Source organism: Eubalaena glacialis, chromosome 10 (genome assembly GCF_028564815.1).
Source record: "Eubalaena glacialis isolate mEubGla1 chromosome 10, mEubGla1.1.hap2.+ XY, whole genome shotgun sequence".
NCBI lineage: Eukaryota > Metazoa > Chordata > Mammalia > Artiodactyla > Balaenidae > Eubalaena > Eubalaena glacialis.
This window is the reverse complement of record NC_083725.1, coordinates 89,357,841-89,377,707: the sequence shown is the minus strand read 5'-3', so window position 1 is coordinate 89,377,707 and position 19,867 is coordinate 89,357,841.

Here is a 19,867-nt window from a genome sequence, read left to right as displayed (position 1 = left end):
AGCTCATTAATTACCGCTCCTGCCCTATGATGTTGATTGGACATCAGAGTCCTCCCAGAGTTCCTGCCCAAGTTACACTTGGGAGGTGTTTTACAGAGGACAGGAGCTTTGAGCAAACTGCACCCATAGATTCCTTGTAAGCTGCTGGGACAGTAGATATCCTGAAGGATGAGCTCAGAAATAAAACATAGGAAGCTGAGGAAAAGCAGAGGGAAATGACATGGCAGGATTTGGGACTTGTTACAAATTGATTCTGATGAGAAAGTTGCTAAAAGCAAAGTGCAAAATATGCAACTTCGTATTTTAAACCTTGCCCTGTTTATGGGAAAAAAATAAGACCTTGGAATTCAAGCCATGAATTTAGGTACAATTAAATGCAAAGAGTAAAATTAGTACTAAAACACACCTTCCTCTGGCAGCAGCATCTAACCCTTGCTTTAGAATGGGTGCCATAAATGTGATTGGAGCCTAGCACAGGAGCAAGACACAGGGAAGTTGCTCAAAAAATGTATTGAAGGAATAATTACATTAGTGGAAGGCGGGTATCACATATACCACACACTGGCAACAAAAGACTACCAATTATAGAAGGATCTCTCTGCAAAGATCCAGAAGATTCACCAGGATTTTGGAAGTGCCTCATAACCAGTATCATTATTCTATAGTGTATGGTTTGAATAAAGAATTCAGTTTCCTCTCCCACTGCTTCCTTCTGACCTTCCACAATCAGATAGTAAATAATAGACCAGTTTTACTAGAATTTCTTACTTCTTTTTTTTTTTTTTAAAGGAATGAAGTGGAATAACTGAAATAGAAGCGGTCATTCAGAGTTGTTGAAAGGTAAGGTTATTTCACTTTCTTTCTGATGTGACATATCCCCTGCCTCTGTGTGAATTGACCTGTGACCATCAGTACAGAAGATATTACTCAGGATAGGCATGTAGTAATTCTAAATGTATTGCAGTTAGAGAAAATATTTTCAAAAATATGTTAAGTCAAAAGCAAAAAATAGATTTGTTTAGACTCTAGATACAGTAGATTTACTTGCTTGTGTGTTTTGTTCAATTACATTCTGTTGAATGAAAGCCATCGCCAGATATGACACATTTGCAAACTTATTAAAGAGGGGAAAGGCTGTGGGGAAAAGCTCAAATAAGCGTGTCTTTTCAAAGAAAATGTGATATGACAGAAATATGTAAATATGATATAAAGTAAACTTTAATCCACCATAATTTTTTCATAATACTACATAATAGCATAATAACATTTAACTTTCATATTAAATATATACCATTTCCTATGTATTGATAAATCTTAAGGATTACTTTATAATAATCTAACTGCCTTTGAAGTCTGTTGAACGTTCATACAATAAGCTTCTGTTGTACAGTAAGTATGTCAGGTTTTTGGTCTGATAGTTACAAAATTGCTCCCTGGTGGAGGACCATGACTGATAGTGGTAAGTAGTCATCCATAATCCCAGAGAGAAATGCAAAACAAAACAGAACAATAAAACAAAAAAACAAAAGCTCACAGATAAATAGAGTAGTTCAGGGTAAGAAGTAATGTAAGCTTTAATTATATCTATACTATATTATTTTTTAACTGGTGGTGGATACATGAGTTTTTAAATTTATTATTCAGTGTTCTTTTCTATGCAAAATATTTAAAATTAAAAATGTATTCAAATAAATTTAACATGGATTTATATCTATCCATAGTGGTGTGATCCAATCTTTTGGTTCCTGGACCTAATTCCAACATGGCAGGGGGCCTCCCACACAACATCAAGCTATTGTGGGATATCAGCAGGATGTCTGAGAATTCTACTCAATTCTGACGCTATTTACCTAGACATAACATTGGATTCCAGTGGTTAGGGGTTCAATTCTACAAGGGTATCTTCACCCTGCAACTTCAGACTTCAGTTGGAAGCCCAGGTTATCACCTGTGCTTCTGACTGACTGTTTATAGGTTGGTGGTTCCAAAGACCCCCCTCCTTCAACTTCAGACACCAGTTACACATCCAGGTTGTTACTTGTACTTCTGACCAACTGACTACAGATCAGATGTTCCCCCGACCTCCTCCTTGGGTTCAGTTAATTTTCTAGAGCAGCTCACAGAACTCAGAGAAACATTTTACTTATTAGATTACTGGTTTATTATAAAATAATATAATTCAGAAACAGCCAGATGGAAGAGATGCATAGGGCAATGTATGGGCAAAGGACATGGAGCTTCCATGACCTCTTCAGGGTGAAACTTCCAGCACCTCCACTTATTCATCAACATGGAAACTCTCTGAACCCCGTCCTTTTGGATTTGTATGGAGCCTTCTTTGCATAGGTATGATTGAATAAATCACTGGTCATTGGCAATTAATTCAACTTCCAACTCCTCTTCCCTCTTCTTTGGCCAAGGGATGAGACAGAAAGTTCCCACCCTCCATCACAAGGCTGGTTCCCCTGGCAATCAGCCCCCATCCTTAGGTGACCTAAGGACATTCCAAAACTCACCTATAGACATAATAAAAGACACCACTTAAGAGATTCCAAGGTTTTTAGAAACTCTGTGCTAGAAACTGGATGGACCAAATATATATTTGTTATTATAAATCACAGTGTCACACCTCACAATTTCAAAATTCCATGTAAGTATTCTAAGAACTACTTTAATGCAGTATAAATAAGGTTATGATTTGGAGACCATCATTATATATTAAGGACAAAATACAATAATTTCTTTACCTCAAATAAATGAATTCTGGCAGTTATGGTAAAAAGTTCCATGGATAGATTCATGGGAGTATTAAAAAGGTGTTGTATCTCAAGGAATGCTAAGTTCAGGAAAATAATCTGCTCAGGGACACTGGTGACAATGCAGACCCAGGTAAGACAGAAATATATGAAGATACTTTTTTCTCACAGAATATAAAAGTAAATCAAAAGCAAGATGCTATTAATAATAAGTAAATAAATTAACGGAGGAGATTATGATAAGGGAGTTTAACAAAGATTAATGGAACCAGAGAAAGCCTCCAGAAGGAAGTTATACTGATTGACAACTCATGGTATTCCATGCAGAAAAAGTGACATTGAACACAAGCACATGAGAATACGGAGCAGTCTAAAAAACACATCACTCTCCCCACTAGAACAGACTTTTCCTTATTCTTTTTCAGAGTCATGTCTCAATGAATTGAAATATGCTAAACTAATTTGACCAGTCTCTTTGACTTGAGTCCACTGAACTGCATCCGTTGTTTGATGTTCATCCACTGACTCATTATCTAATTTGCCAAGTAAAATGCCTCACATTATATAAAACTATAAAGGATAGAGAAAGAATGGAGGGAGAGAAGTAAACAACAAAGATATGATACAGGTAAACATAAAAGGGGGTAGAAAGAAAAAAAATATATGTATGGCAGACATATTCCTTGAAGGTTATCCATACAGGTAGTTTTATTTCAATGCTTATTCTTCACAAAGATAACTTGATCTCGGTAGTTGTGTGCTCCTTGTCCTAGTAAAGACATTAATCCACATCCTTATACAAAGCCGATTTGAAGATAAGATAGACATAGAATAGCTTTATCTCCTGCTCATTTATTTTCAAAGAAGTTTTGACAACCATTTCCTTTCACAGGGTATGTGTCTCCTGAAGACTCTGAGAATGTTACTTCTAACTCACTCAACAACGTATTCATACTTGAAACACTAAATGAAATATTTTCCTTACATCTAACCAGAAAACACCTTGTTCAAATCAATACTCATATCTTTACCAAATTCATAACAGAGCATAATTTCTTAGCAGGTCCTGGGCATATGCAGTATATAATTGGAAAAGGTCATAGGATAATCGAATTACATGTTTTTTAAAACTTTATTTTCTTCAATATTTTCACCTGTGTTTTAAAATCACTTTATCGAGGTGTGATTTACAAGTAAAAAGCTACGCATACTTAATGCATACAACTTGATAAGTTTGGAGATAAGTATATTCTCATCACCACCATCAAAGCCAAAGACATCTCCATCACCTCTCAAAGTTTCCTCTTGCCCCCACTGTTATTATTCTTATTATTATGTGTATAGAAAGAACTCTAAACAAGATCTATCATCATAAAAAATTTTAAATATGCAGTACAGTATTATTAACTGTAGGCACCATGCTGTGTAGTGGATCTTCAGAATTAATTTATCTTGCATAACTGAAACTTTGTATCATTTGATCATCACCTCCCATTCCCTTTTCCCCACAGTTCTTGTCTGTCACTATCTCTTCTCTGCTTTCAGTTTGAGTATTTTAGAGTCTACATGTAGTTAGATCATAATGTATTTTTGTCTTTGTTTGGCTTATTTCACTTAGCATAATGTTACAAATGGCAGGATTTCCTTCTTTGTAAAAGTTGAATAGTATTCCATTGTATGTCTATACAACATTTTCTTTATCTATTCACCTGTTAATAAACATTCAGGTTGTTTCCATATCTTGGCTTTTGTGAATAATGCTGCAGTGAACATTAGAGTGCAGGTATCTTTTTGAGATCCTGATTTCAATTCCTGTGGAAAAATTACCAGAAGTGGGATTGTTGGATCATATGATAGATTTATTTTTAATTTTTTGATGAAACTCTACACTGTTTTCCACAATGACTATACCAAATTACATTTCCACCAACAGTGTACCAGGGTTCCCTTTTTGCTATATGCTCACCCACTCTTGTTGTCTTCTGTTTTTTTGAATGATAGCCATCCTAACAGATGTGAGGTGATATCTCAGTGTTGGTTTGATCTGCATTTCCCTGATGAATACAAACGTTGGACACCTTTTCTTTTACCTATTGGTCATTTGTATGTTTTTTTTTTTTTGAGAAACATCTACCTGGATACTTTGCCCAATTTTTAATTGTATGTGACTGTGTTTGAGGTGTAGGAGTTCTTTATATATATTTGATATTAACCCCCTATCAAACATATGATTTGCAAATACTTTCTTCCATTCTCTGAGTTGTCTTTTCACTCTGTTGTTTCTTTTGCTGTGTGGAAGATTTTTAGTTTGATATAATCCCACTTGTTTATTTATTTTTTGCTTGTGCCTTTAGTGTCAGATCCAAAAAATTGTTGTAAGACAAACATCAAGGACTTTTCCCCCTGGTGTTTCAGTCATAGGTTTTTAAGTCTTTAATCCATTTTGAGTTGATTTTTGTGTATGGTGTTAGGTATGGGTCCAATTTCATTCTTTTGCATGTGGATATCCAGTTTTCCCAACACCATTTATTGAAGAAATTATCCTTTCCCCATTTTGTATTCTTGGCATTCTTGTCAAAGATTAATTGACTACGTGTGTGGGATTATTTCTGAGCTATTTTTTAAAAATTATTTTTTATTGTGGTAAAATATATATAACATAAAACTTTCTATCTTAACTGTTTTAAAATATACAGTTCAGTGGTATTAAGTACATTATATAGTTGTTCAACCATCATCACCATCCATTTCCAGAACTCTTCATCTAGTAAAACTAAAACTCCTCACCCATTGGTCTATGTTTCTGTTTTTATAACAATACAATACTGTTTTGATTACTATAACTTTGTAATATAGTTTAAAATTAGAACGTGTGATGGCTTTGAGCATTCTCAAGATTGCTTGGCTATTTGGGGTCTTTTGTGGTCCCATACAAATTTTAGAGCTGCTTTTTCTATTTCTGTGAAAATGCCATTGGAGTTTTGATAAAGATTGCATTGAATCTGTGTATTGTTTTGTGTAGTATGGATATTTAACAGTATTAATTCTTCTAATCCATGAATTTAGAATAATTTTGCATTTATTTGTGTCTTCTTCAATCTTTTTTATCAGTGTTTTATAATTTTCAGTGTATTGATCTTTCATCTCCTTGGTTAAATTTATTCCTAAGTATTCTTGTTGATGCTATTATAAATAAGATTTTCTTAATTTCTCTTTCTGATAGTTCATTGTTAGTGTATAGAAATGCAACTGATTTTTGTATATTAATATTATATCCTGCCACTTTACTGAGTTAATTTATTAACTCAGTAAGTAAATTTATAGATTTATAAATTATAAATTTATTTATAAATATGTAAAATCCTAAAGACTGAGTGAAGTCTTTAGGGTTTTATATATATAATATGCAGTCTGAATATAGAGACAATTTTACTTCTTCCTTTCTAATTTGGATGCCTTTTATTTCTTTTTCTTGCCTAATTGTTCTGCTAGGGCCTTTAGTTCTATATTGAATAGAAGTGTTTAGAGTGGGAACACTTGTATTATTCATGATCTTGGAGGAAAAGCTTTCAGCTTTTTCCATTGTGTATGATGTTAGCTGTTGGCATGTTTTATATATTATATATATATATATATATACATATACATATACACACACACACACACACACGTACACACACCTACAGCCTTTATTATATTGAGGTACACTCTTCCTATACCTAATTTGTTGAGAGTTTTTATTTTTATCATGAAGGGATGTTGAATTTTGTCAGATCCTTTTTCTGTGTCTATTGGGATGATCATATGATTTTTATCTTTCATTTGTTGGTGTGGTATACCACATGTATTGATTTACATATGTTGCACCATCCTTGCATTCCAGGGATATATTCCACTTGATTATGGTATATGATTATTTTAATGTTTTGCTGAATTCAGTTTGCTGCTTCAATTTCTTTACTCATTATTGATCTGTTCAGATTTTCAATTTCTTCTTGATTCAGTCCTGATAGGTGGTAGGTTTCTAGGAATTTCTCCATTTTTTCTAGTTGTACATTTTTTGGCAAATATTTATTCATGGCAGTCTCTTACAACTCTTTGTATTTCTGTGATATCAGTTGTAATGCCCTTTGTTTTATTTATACTTTTTTTTATTTAAGTCTTTTCTCTCCTTTTCTTCATCTTCTTAAGGGTCTGTCAATTTTGTTTATCTTTTCAAAAAACAAAAATGGAATCACAACATAATTTATAGGATGCAACCAAAGCAGTTCTAGAGGGAGTTTTACAGTGATAAATACCTATATTAAAAAAAAAGAAAAATTTTAATTAACAGCCTAACTTATACCTGAAGGAACTAGAAAAAGAAGAACAACTAAGCCCAAAGTTAGTAGATGGAAGGAAGTAATAAGGATTAGAGCAGAAATAAATGAAATATCAATGAGAAAAACAATAGAAAAGATGAAGGTTACTGTGGACTATATATTTTAACCAAGTCTCATCTTTGTTGCTCTTCCCCTATCCCTCTCCCTCCCTACTAACTGGGTGAATTACTAGTGAGTCAATCCTTTCCACACCCAAACTCTAATCAAATCACATCGTATCTCCTGGATGCCCAGTGATTTGGAGCATATTGAATCATTACCTATAAAATGAAAAATGAACTCTATCACTTTTCATCCTTTGCTAGTAACAAGAGACATGGTATACAGATGGCCAAGAGGCACATGAAGAGATGCTCAACATCGTTAATTATTAGAGAAATGCAAATCAAAACTGCAATGAGGTACCACCTCACACCAGTCAGAATGGCCATCATTAAAAAGTCTACAAATAACAAATGCTGGAGAGGGTGTGGAGAAAAGGGAACCTTCCCACACTGTTGGTGAGAATGTAAGTTGGTGCAGCCACTGTGGAAAACAGAATGGAGGTTCCTCAGAAACTAAAAATAGAGTTGCCATATGATCCAGCAGTCCCACTCCTGGGCATATGTCTGGACAAAACTGTAATTCAAAAAGATACATGCAACTCTGTGTTCATAGCAGCACTATTCACAATAGCCAAGATGTGGAAACAACCTAAATGCCCCTCAACAGATGAATGGATAAAGAAGAAGTGGCATGTATATACAATGGAATACTACTCAGCCATAAAAAAATGAAATAATGCCATTTGCAGCAACATGGATGGACTTAGAGATTATCATACTAAGTGAAATAAGTCAGAAAGAGAAAGACACATACCTTATGATATCACTTATATGACGAATGTAAAGTATGACACAAATGAACCTATCTATGAGACAGAAATAGACTCACAGACATAGAGAACAGACTTATGGTTGCCAAGGGTGGGAGAGAGATGGATTGGGAGTTTGGAGTTAGCAGATGCAAACCATTATATGAAGAATGGGTAAACAACGAGATCCTACTGTATAGCCCAGGGAGATATATTCAGTATCCTGTGATAAACCATAATGGAAAAGAATTTTTTTAAATATAAATATATATATATATGTGTGTGTGTATATATATATATAAAACTGAATCACTTCACAGCAGAAATTAACGCAACATTGTAAATCAACTGTACTTCAATAAAAATTAAAAACAAAAAAACAGAAGACAAGAGACATGGTATTTTGGAGGCCTATTTGGATTTTGGAGACAGTGACCCACATATGAGTGAGTTGCTCCAAGTAATTCACCTAATAACCCTAAGCTTGTCAGATCTGAGTGAAACTCAGTACTAAAAATGATTCTTCCACAGGATTTCTTTTATCAAAACTTTGCAGTATTTGGCAAAAAACTATTCTCTTGGTGGGTGGGACATTACCAGTAAAGACTAGCTAAATTATATTCCCAGTTTGCCTCTTATCTGATAGTATATGATAGTTTTTTGGTTTTTTCCCCTACTTTCTTTGTTTTTATATTTGATTTAGCCCACTTCTCCAATCCCTGGTGTCCCTAAACCATACATCAAAATCTTTTTTTTTTTTTAAAGGCTCAGGAAGAGCTTTTGTCTCCCATTCTTTTTTTTTTTAATTTAATTTTATTTATTTTTTTATACAGCAGGTTCTTATTGGTTATCCATTTTATACTTATTAGTGTATATATGTCAATCCAATCTCCCAATTCATCAAACCACCACTCCCCACCCCCCTCCACTTTTCCCCCTTGTTGTCCATACGTTCTCTACATCTGTGTCTCAATTTCTACCCTGCAAACCGGTTCATCTGTACCATTTTTCTAGGTTCCACATTTATGCATTAATATGCGATATTTGTTTTTCTCTTTCTGACTTACTTCACTCTGCATGACAGTCTCTAGATCCATCCACGTCTCTACAAATGACCCAATTTTGTTCCTTTTTATGGCTGAGTAATATTCCATTCTATATATGTACCACATCTTCTTTATCCATTCGTCTGTTGATGGGCATTTAGGTTGCTTCCATGTCCTGGCTATTGTAAATAGTGCTGCAATGAACATTGGGGTGCATGTGTCTTTTTGAATTATGATTTTCTCCAGGTATATGCCCAGTAGTGGGATTGCTGGGTCATATTGTAGTTCTACTTTTAGTTTTTTAAGGAACCTCCATAGTATTCTCCATAGTGGCTGTATCACTTTACATTCCCACCACCAGTGCAAGAGGGTTCCCTTCTCTCCACACCCTGTCCAGCATTTGTTGTTTGTAGATTTTCTGATGATGCCCATTCTAACTGGTGTGAGGTGATACCTCATTGTAGTTTTGATTTGCATTTCTCTAATAATTAGTGATGTTGAGCAGCTTTTCATGTGCTTCTTGGCCATCTGTATGTCTTCTTTGGAGAAATGTCTATTTAGGTTGTCTGCCCATTTTTGGAATGGGTTGTTTGTTTTTTTAATGCTGAGCTGCATGAGCTATTTATATATTTTGGAGATTAATCCTTTGTCTGTTGATTCATTTGCAAATATTTTCTCCCATTCTGAGGGTTGTCTTTTCATCATGTTTGTAGTTTCCTTTGCTGTACAAAAGATTTTAAGTTTCATTAGGTCCCATTTGTTTATTTTTGGTTTTATTTCCATTACTCTAGGAGGTGGGTCAAAAAAGATCTTGCTGTGATTTATGTCAAAGAGTGTTCTTCCTGTGCTTTCCTCTAAGAGTTTTATAGTGTCCAGTCTTACATTTAGGTCTCTAATCCATTTTGAGTTTATTTTTGTGTATGGTGTTAGGGAGTGTTCTAATTTCATTCTTTTACATGTAGCTGTCCAGTTTTCCCAGCACCACTTATTGAAGAGACTGTCTTTTCTCCATTGTACGTCCTTGCCTCCTTTGTCATAGATTAGTTGACCATAGGTGCGTGGGTTTATCTCTGGGCTTTCTATCTTGCTACATTGATCTATATTTCTGTTTTTGTTCCAGTACCATATTGTCTTGATTTCTGTAGCTTTGTATTATAGTCTGAAGTCAGGGAGTCTGATTCCTCCGGCTCCGTTTTCTTCCCTCAAGACTATTTGGCTATTCAGCGTCTTTTGTGTCTCCTTACAAATTTTAAGATTTTTTGTTCTAGTTCTGTAAAAAATGCCATTGGTAATTTAATAGGGATTGCACTGAATCTGTAGATTGCTTTGGGTAGTATAGTCATTTTCACAATATTGATTCTTCCAATCCAAGAACATGGTATATCTCTCCATCTGTTCGTATCATCTTTAATTTATTTCATCAGTGTCTTATAGTTTTCTGCATACAGATCTTTTGTCTGTAGGTAGGTTTATTAGGATCTTTAGGTAGGTTTATTCCTAGGTATTTTATTCTTTTTGTTGCAATGGTAAATGGAAGTGTTTCCTTAATTTCTGTCTTAGAGTTTTCATCATTAGTGTATAGGAATTGAAGAGATTTCTGTGCATTAATTTTGTATCCTGCAACTTTACCAAATTCATTGATTAGCTCTAGTAGTTTTCTGGTGGCATCTTTAGGATTCTCTATGTATAGTATCATGTCATCTGCAGACAGTGACAGTTTTACTTCTTCTTTTCCAATTTGTATTCCTTTTATTTCTTTTTCCTCTCTGATTGCTGTAGCTAGGACTTCCAAAACTATGTTTAATAATAGTGGTGAGAGTGGACATCCTTGCCTTGTTCCTGATCTTAGAGGAAATGCTTTCAGTTTTACACCATTGAGAATGATGTTTGCTGTGGGTTTGTCATATATGGCCATTATTATGTTGAGGTAGGTTCCCTCTATGCCCACTTTCTGGAGAGTTTTTATCATAAATTGGTGTTGAATTTTGTCAAAAACTGTTTCTGCATCTATTGAGATGATCATATGGTTTTTCTTCCTCAGTTTGTTAATATGGTGTATCACATTGATTCACTTGCATATATTGAAGAATCCTTGCATCCCTGGGATAAATCCCACTTGATCATGGTGTATGATCCTTTTAATGTGTTTTTGGATTCTGTTTGCTAGTATTTTGTTGAGGATTTTTGCATCTATATTCATCAGTGATATTGGTCTGTAATTTTCTTTTTTTGTAGTATCTTTGTCTGGTTTTGGTATCAGGGTGATGGTGGCCTCGTAAAATGAGTTTGGGAGTGATCCTTCCTCTGCAGTTTTTGGAAGGGTTTGAGAAGAATGGGTGTTAGCTCTTTTCTAAATGTTTGATAGAATTCACCTGTGAAACCATCTGGTCCTGGACTTTTGTTTGTTGGAAGATTTTTAATCACCGTTTCAATTTCGTTACTTGTGATTGGTCTATTCATATTTTCTGTTTCTTCCTGGTTCAGTCTTGGCAGGCTATACCTTTCTAAGAATTTGTCCATTTCTTCCAGGTTGTCCATTTTATTGACGTAGAGTTTCTTGTAGTAGTCTTTTAGGTTGTTTTGTATTTCTGCAGTGTCTGTTGTAAGTTCTCCTTTTTCATTTCTAATTTTATTGATTTGAGTCTTCTCCCTCTTTTTCTTGATGATTCAGGCTAATGGTTTATCAATTTTGTTCATCTTCTCAAAGAACCAGCTTTTATTTTTATTGATCTTTGCTATTGTTTTCTTTGTTTCTATTTCATTTATTTCTGCTCTGATCTTTATGATTTCTTTCCTTCTACTAACTTTGGGTTTTGTTTGTTCTTCTTTCTCTAGTTCCTTTAGGTGTAAGGTTAGATTGTTTATTTGAGATTTTTCTTGTTTCTTGAGGTAGGATTGTATTGCTATAAACTTCCCTCTTATAACTGCTTTTATGCATCCCATAGATTTTGGATCATCATGTTTTCATTGTCATTTGCCTCTAGGTATTCTTTGATTCCCTCTTTGATTTCTTCAGTGATCTCTTGGTTATTTAGTAATGTATTGTTTAGCCTCCATGTGTTTGTGTTTTTTACATTTTTTCCCTGTAATTGATTTCTAATCTCATAGTGTTGTGGTCAGAAAAGATGCTTGATATGATTTCAGTTTTCTTAAATTTACTGAGGCTTGATTTGTGACCCAAGATGTGATCTATCCTGGAGAATGTTCCATGCGCACTTGAGAAGAAAGTGTAATCTCCTGGTTTGGGATGGAATGTCCTATAAATGTAAATTAAATCTATCTGTTCTATTGTGTCATTTAAAGCTTCTGTTTCCTTATTAATTTTCTGTTTGGATGATCTGTCCATTGGTGTAAGCGAGGTGTTAAAGTCCCCGACTGTTACTGTGTTACTTTCGATTTCCTCTTTTATAGCTGTTAGCAGTTGCCTTATGTATTGAGATGCTCCTATGTTGGGTGCATATATATATTTATAACTTTTATATCTTCTTTTTGGATTGATCCCTTGATCATTATGTAGTGTCCTTCCTTGTCGCTTGTAACATTCTTTATTTTAAAGTCTATTTTATCTGATATGAGTATTGCTACTTCAGCTTACTTCTGATTTCCATTTGCATGGAATATATTTTTCCATCCCCTCAGTTTCAGTCTGTATGTGTCCCTAGGTCTGAAGTGGGTCTCTTATAGACAGCATATATATGGGTCTTGTTTTTGTATCCATTCAGTGAGCCTGTGTCTTTTGGTTGGAGCATTTAATCCATTCACATTTAAGGTAATTATCGATATGTATGTTCCTATTACCATTTTCTTAATTGTTTTGGGTTTGTTTTTGTAGGTCCTTTTCTTCTCTTATGTTTCCCACTTAGAGAAGTTCCTTTAGCATTTGTTGTAGAGCTGGTTTGGTGGTGCTGAATTCTCTTAGCTTTTGCTTATCCATAAAGCTTTTGATTTCTCCATCGAATCTGAATGAGATCCTTGCTGGGTAGAGTAACCTTGGTTGTAGATTCTTCCCTTTCATCACTTTACGTACGTCTTGCCACTCCCTTCTGGTTTGTAGAGTTTCTGCTGATAAATCAGCTGTTAACCTTATGGGAGTTCCCTTGTATGTTATTTGTCATTTTTCCCTTGCTGCTTTCAATAATTTTTCTGTGCCTTTAATTTTTGCCAATTTGGTTACTATCTGTCTTGGCGTGTTTCTCCTTGTGTTTATCCTGTATGGGGCTCTCTGCACATCCTGGACATGTGTGGCTATTTCCTTTCCCATGTTAGGGAAGTTTTTGACTATAATCTCTTCAAATATTTTCTCTGGTCCTTTCTCTCTCTCTTATCCTTCTGGGACACCTATAATGCAAATGTTGTTGCATTTAATGTTGTCTCAGAGGTCTTTTAGGCTGTCTTCATATCTTTTCATTCTTTTTTCTTTATGCTGTTCCACGTCAGTGAATTCCACCATTCTGTCTTCCAGGTCACTTATCCGTTCTTCTGCCTCAGTTATTGTGCTATTGATTCCTTCTAGTATATTTTTCATTTCAGTTATTGTATTGTTCATCTCTGTTTGTTTCTTCTTTAATTTTTCTAGGTCTTTGTTAAACATTTCTTGCATCTTCTCGATCTTTGCCTCCATTCTTTTTCCGAGGTCCTGGATCATCTTCACTCTCGTTATTCTGATTTCTTTTTCTGGAAGGTTGCCTATCTCCACTTCATTTAATTGTTTTTCTGGGGGTTTATCTTGTTCCTGCATCTGGTACATAGCCCTCTGCCTTTTCATCTTGTCTATCTTTCTGTGAATGTGGTTTTTGTTCCACTGGCTGCAAGATTGTAGTTCTTCTTGCTTCTGCTGTCTGCCCTCTGGTGGCTCAAAATCTTAAAATGCCTAAAATGTATATGTCATGAATCAGTAACAACAAAATCCCATATATTCTTCCTTTCTTTCTTTCTTATATTTTGCCCATTTCTACTAGGGTTTTAACCAGCCCCAGAAACTGTAGGTCTGTTTTTATATTGTACTTAAATCTTTTAAGTGAAGTATCTAGGAAAAAACAGAACAAAGAAAAGCTGCAACAATGGATTTTGGTTACTCAAAATCACCTTCTCTTTAAGAACCAGTAATTGACCCCAATAAAGAGAGCAGGAGAGCATTTCCTTTTTTGTTATTTAACCTTATTTCATTTATTCAGCAAATATTTATTGGGCACCTACTACACATCTTCAAGGCACTGAAAAAATGCTAACTTCATATTCTACATATGTTTGAAGCAAAAGGAATAGTTAATTCATGCCTATTAATTTTCTATTAATTGTACACTCAAATATTTTGATGATGATGATGATTATTATTTTAAATTATTTTATCCAATATGGGTGGTATTTTTTTTTAGGATGGTTTTATGCTATCTAGAGAATTCAACAGAATTCTTGAGCTTGGATTTTCCTCTGTGAATCCTCACCAATTTCTCAATTAGATATTTTAATGGATATTTCCATGCTGTTAGTTTACATCATTTAAATTAAATTCTGTATTCAATTTAATACATAATCCACTGTAATTAAAAAATAATATTAAAGACAAGGGTAATGTGATGATTGACAATAGGTAGATAAACATGTAGATTGATATTGATAGCTTAAAGTTCATAGGTTAAATTGATAGAGATTAATATTATATTTCAATGATTAATTATTAATATTTATATTTAATCTTTCCCTTACAATAAAAAATTTAAATCCCACTTCAACTCAAAGAAAGAACATTCCCTGGATCACTGCAATTATATTTGACTAAATTCTCATTTGTTGTGCTCTTTTGTGTGTGGGTTCCTAGGAGGATAGGAACAAATGCCTTTTTCAGACATTTTTAACATGTACATATCATGATTGATATGTAAACAATATGAACCTCTGTGTTACAATTTTTGAGAAAAATTGAATAATAATATGGATAATAAATATATTCACAAGGGATGAGTAAGATGGATATGAATTTAACTGATTTGCTGAAACTATTTTTTTTTTAAACATCTTTATTGAAGTATAATTGCTTTACAGTGGTGTGTTAGTTTCTGCTTTATAACAAAGTGAATCAGTTATACATATACATATGTTCCCATATCTCTTCCCTCTTGCATCTCCCTCCCTATCCCACCCCTCTAGGTGGTCACAAAGCACCGAGCTGATCTCCCTGTGCTATGCGGCTGCTTCCCACTAGCTGTCTATTTTACATTTGGTAGTGTATATATGTCCATGACACTCTCTCACCCTGTCACATCTCACCCCTCCCCCTCCCCATATCCTCAAGTCCATTCTCTAGTAGGTCTGTGTCTTTATTCCCGTCTTGCCACTAGGTTATTCATGACCTTTTTTTTTTTTTTTTCCCTTAGATTCCATATATATGTGTTAGCATACTGTATTTGTTTTTCTCTTTCTGACTTACTTCACTCTGTATGACAGACTCTAACTCCAGCCACCTCATTACAAATACCTCCATTTCATTTCTTTTTATGGCTGAGTAATATTCCATTGTATATATGTGCCACATCTTCTTTATCCATTCATCCGATGATGGACACCTAGGTTGCTTCCATGTCCTGGCTATTGTAAACAGAGCTGCAATGAATATTTTGGTACATGACTCTTTCTGAATTATGGTTTTCTCAGGGTATATGCCCAGTAGTGGGATTGCTGGGTCGTATGGTAGTTCTATTTTTAGTTTTTTAAGGAACCTCCATACTGTTCTCCATAGTGGCTGTATCAATTTACATTCCCACCAACAGTTGATTTGCTGAAACTATTTCTTAATTGAAGCTTCAACTTTGACTTAATGTTAACCACAGTACTCAAAGTCAAGGTAATTTTCAGTTTTTTTTTTTCAGTAAAATATAACCTAGTGTTTATGAGGTTGGAATGGAAAGACATGCCATATCCATGGATTGGAAGAATTAATAATGTTAAAATATCCGTACTACCCAAAGCAAGCTACAGATGAAGTACTACAGACCCTATCAAAATCTCAATGGCAATTTTATAGAAATAGAAAAAAATCCTAATATTCATATGAAACCATAAAACACCTCAAATAGCCAAAGCAATTTTGAGCAAGAACAAAGCTGGAGGAATCACACTTCCTGATATTACAAAGGTAGAGTAATGTTGCAACATGGATGAACCTTGAAGACATTACGCTAAATAAAATAAGCCAGTGACAAAAGCACAAATACTGCCTCATTCCACTCAGATGACTTACCTAATAACGTAGTCAAACTCGTAGACACAGGGAATAGAATGCTGGTTGCCAGGGCCTGAGAGGAGAGGAAAATGGAGAGTTACAGCCCACTTCAAGGGCTGTAGGGTTCCAATCATGAAGATGAAAAAGTTCTAGAGATGAGCTATACAACATGGTGCTTATAGCTAATAATACTGCACTGTATATTTGACATTTTGTAAGAGGGTAGATTCCATATAATGTGTTTTTTTACCACAATAGAAAGAAAACAATGTATCTGGCACACAGTGAAACTGTGTGATAGCTACAATTCTTAAGAGTAGTCTTAGTGTATTTTTTTTTAATTAATTTATTTATTTAATTTATTTATTTTTGGCTGCGTTGGGTCTTTGTTGCTTCGCCTGGGCTTTCTCTAGTTGTGGCGAGCGGGGGCTACTCTTCATTGCGGTGCGTGGGCTTCTCATTGCAGTGGCTTCTCTTGTTGCGGAGCATGGGCTCTAGGCACGCGGGCTTCAGTAGTTGTGGCTCGCAGGCTCTAGAGCACAGGCTCAGTAGTTGTGGCACACGGGCTTTTTTGCTCTGCGGCATGTGGGATCTTCCTGGACCAGGGCTCGAACCCGTGTCCGCTGCATTGGCAGGCGGATTCTTAACCACTGCGCCACCTGGGAAGCCCAGTCTTAGAGTATTTTAAAAGCCTGTGCCCAAGCCACTGTGGCTGAAGAGAACTGGGGCAGTGAGTGGCAGGAGACAAGGTCAGAGAAATAGCCAGAAGCCAGATCCTGCAGTGCCCTATATTGGCCTTGGGGGGATATTTGGACCTTAAGTGACTGGGAACCTCTGGAAGTATAAGAATAGAGTTACATGATCTGATTTTTCACTTTATTCTCTTGAGTTCTCTATCCTTTTATTTAAGATTTAATTCAGTGATTCAACTCAGAGTTGCCCAAGTATATGGCCCCTCAGAAACCAGTTTCTAATGTTGAAACTAAAATCACTGTGGAATTTAGCTTTTTCTTTTTTTTAACTTTTTATTTTATATTGGGGTATAGTTGAGTAACAATGTTGTGTGTTTCAAGTGTACAGCAAAGTGATTCAGTTACACATATACATGTGTCTATTCTTTTTCAAATTATTTTCCCATTTAGGTTGTTACATAATATTGAGCAGAGTTCCCTGAGCTATACAGTAGGTTTTTGCTGATTATTCATTTTAAATACAGCAGTGTGTACATGTGGCTTGTTCTTAAGGGATGCAGAATAGAACTTCTTCACTGAATTTCAGCCTGGCTATACTGCTTAATCTTCCTTGTAGACACAGAAGAGCCTCTAGCAAACACTATATTATATTCAAGAAACTGTCCAATTTCAGGTGCTTTAATGATCTACCCAATGGCTGGCTCATCACAAATTGTCGCTATATGATCCCTTTCACAACCATTGACACTGGCCTAATTGTTACCTCACAGTGCACTCTGAATTAGATAAAGACAAATGCTTTGTTCCTGAAGCTTATTTCCTCCTGTCAGAAAAATTATCTAAAACTTGGAAATAGGCAAACAGATTACTGAGTGCTTTTTTTAGTGCAATTCTGGGCTTGCAACTTTGATAGAATTTATATTGATTAGGCTTCTTTATAACTGTGTAAGAATAGATATTAACCTGCAGATTTTTATCAGGTAGAGAGGCAAATAATTTCTTTCTGGAAGAATAGATAACCTCAGGGTTATGGTTTATGGCCCTGCTAGACATTAATTAGATTTCTATATAAACCAGCATCCTTAACCTGGTATTTCTTTGTCAAATTTTCTGTACACACTTAGCTTCCCAAGCATTCTTTGAACTGGTCATAACATCTTACAGCTTTTATTCTTAATTAATGAATTGAATAGAATCTTTGAATGTGCATTCTACATGTATATGGAGAAATGATTTTTTTCCTTTTTGAAAATTATACTTTAACATCCTTTCCTTTTTATCCCCACCCCAACAGACATCCTCAGGTTTCTGCAGTACTTTATATACAGTGTCAAGTTCAAAATCTTTTATTTTTAAGGGAAAAATTACAGTTCATTATGATTTACAAGCACATAGCAAAAAACCATGAAACCAGTAGCTTCCAGAAGGGGCCATTGCTATGGAGATCTCATTACAGATATCCTGCATGGAGGATGATTAGATGATTATTATAATGATTATTATTTTCAGTGGCCAGTTACCACCTTTAATATTATTATACATTTGGACAGGAAGAGGAATAAAGCCATAAAGTTGCCAATCTGAAGACTTGGTTACTGTCTGGCATGCTGTTTGCTATGCAGGGGGTGGATCAAAGGGAGGGAGAAAGCAAATTTGCTTCAACATTAACTGAAAAAACTGGCAGTCCTGGGTAATAAATACCTCTACTGTAAAGAATTTTTAGTCCACTGCAGTTTCCTTAGAGCAGGACAAATTTGGATAACAGGGTAGACTTCATATAGAGGGAAAATACCTAAAAGAATATTATGTAGACATTATGGCATATATAAGGCAGTGAGTCTTAAAATTGTGCATGAGTTCATTATGAGCATGTAATGAAAAAGCAGCTTCCTAGAAACTAGCTGGAGAAAATCTCTTAAAGTAAGTCTAGGCTGTGATCCAGAAATCTATATTTATATTGCTAGCCTCTGATTATTTAAACGCTGGTGTCATACCTAACACTTCAATACTAGGGTGGGTTAAGACAACACTGGTTTTCTCACTTTAATCTCAGTTTTACTTTCATGTGTCCTGGAGTAAGTCACCTATATTCTTTGTGTGGGTAACATACATAATATGGTTAGTCTGTAATGTATCTATATCTATCTTTCATCTATATCTATCTATCTATCTATCTATCTACCAACCAACCAAGTAACCAACCAACCAATCTCCTGACCTATCCCTATTTCAAGTCCTTGCACCATTCTTATTAGGATAATTTATGCCTCTTCTTTAATTTCCTATGTATTCAGACTCTTTAATCTTGTCTAATTTCTTTACTATTCTGTCTGGGATATTCTAGTGATTTTGAGGGGAAGATCAAAGTGACAGCACTCACATCACATGTCCATAAAATGTTACATACTTATCACAAGCACCCACTGCTTTTCTGAGCACTTCTTCAATATTCAAATAAATAAATAAATAAACAACAACAAGCAAAATCTACCCTCTATTGCCATTGGCATGCAAATTTGAGTCCTTTAAATGTGTCAGTTCATTATTATAGTGGATGCATCTAACCATTTTTTTAGATCTGAAGAATAGTTGTTGGTGCACACACATGCACATGCATGCACACACACAGAGTAAAATCTACTAGGAATACCAGTCATATCAAAATAGACCATTAATTACACCAGGAAAAATATATTTCCAGTTTTCCTCAGAAAAATGTTATATGATGTTAAGTGATGGAAGAAAGTTGCACCCCTAAGAAAACTGTTCAGTGTATCATTCCGTGTATTTCCACTAACAAGATATTAAACTAAATCTAAAACTAGACTAGATTATATATACACCACAGCTGTACCTGTTATGCCATCAGTCACCTTAAATGTAATCCTTTTAGAACCACACTTAGAAGTTTATAAAGCA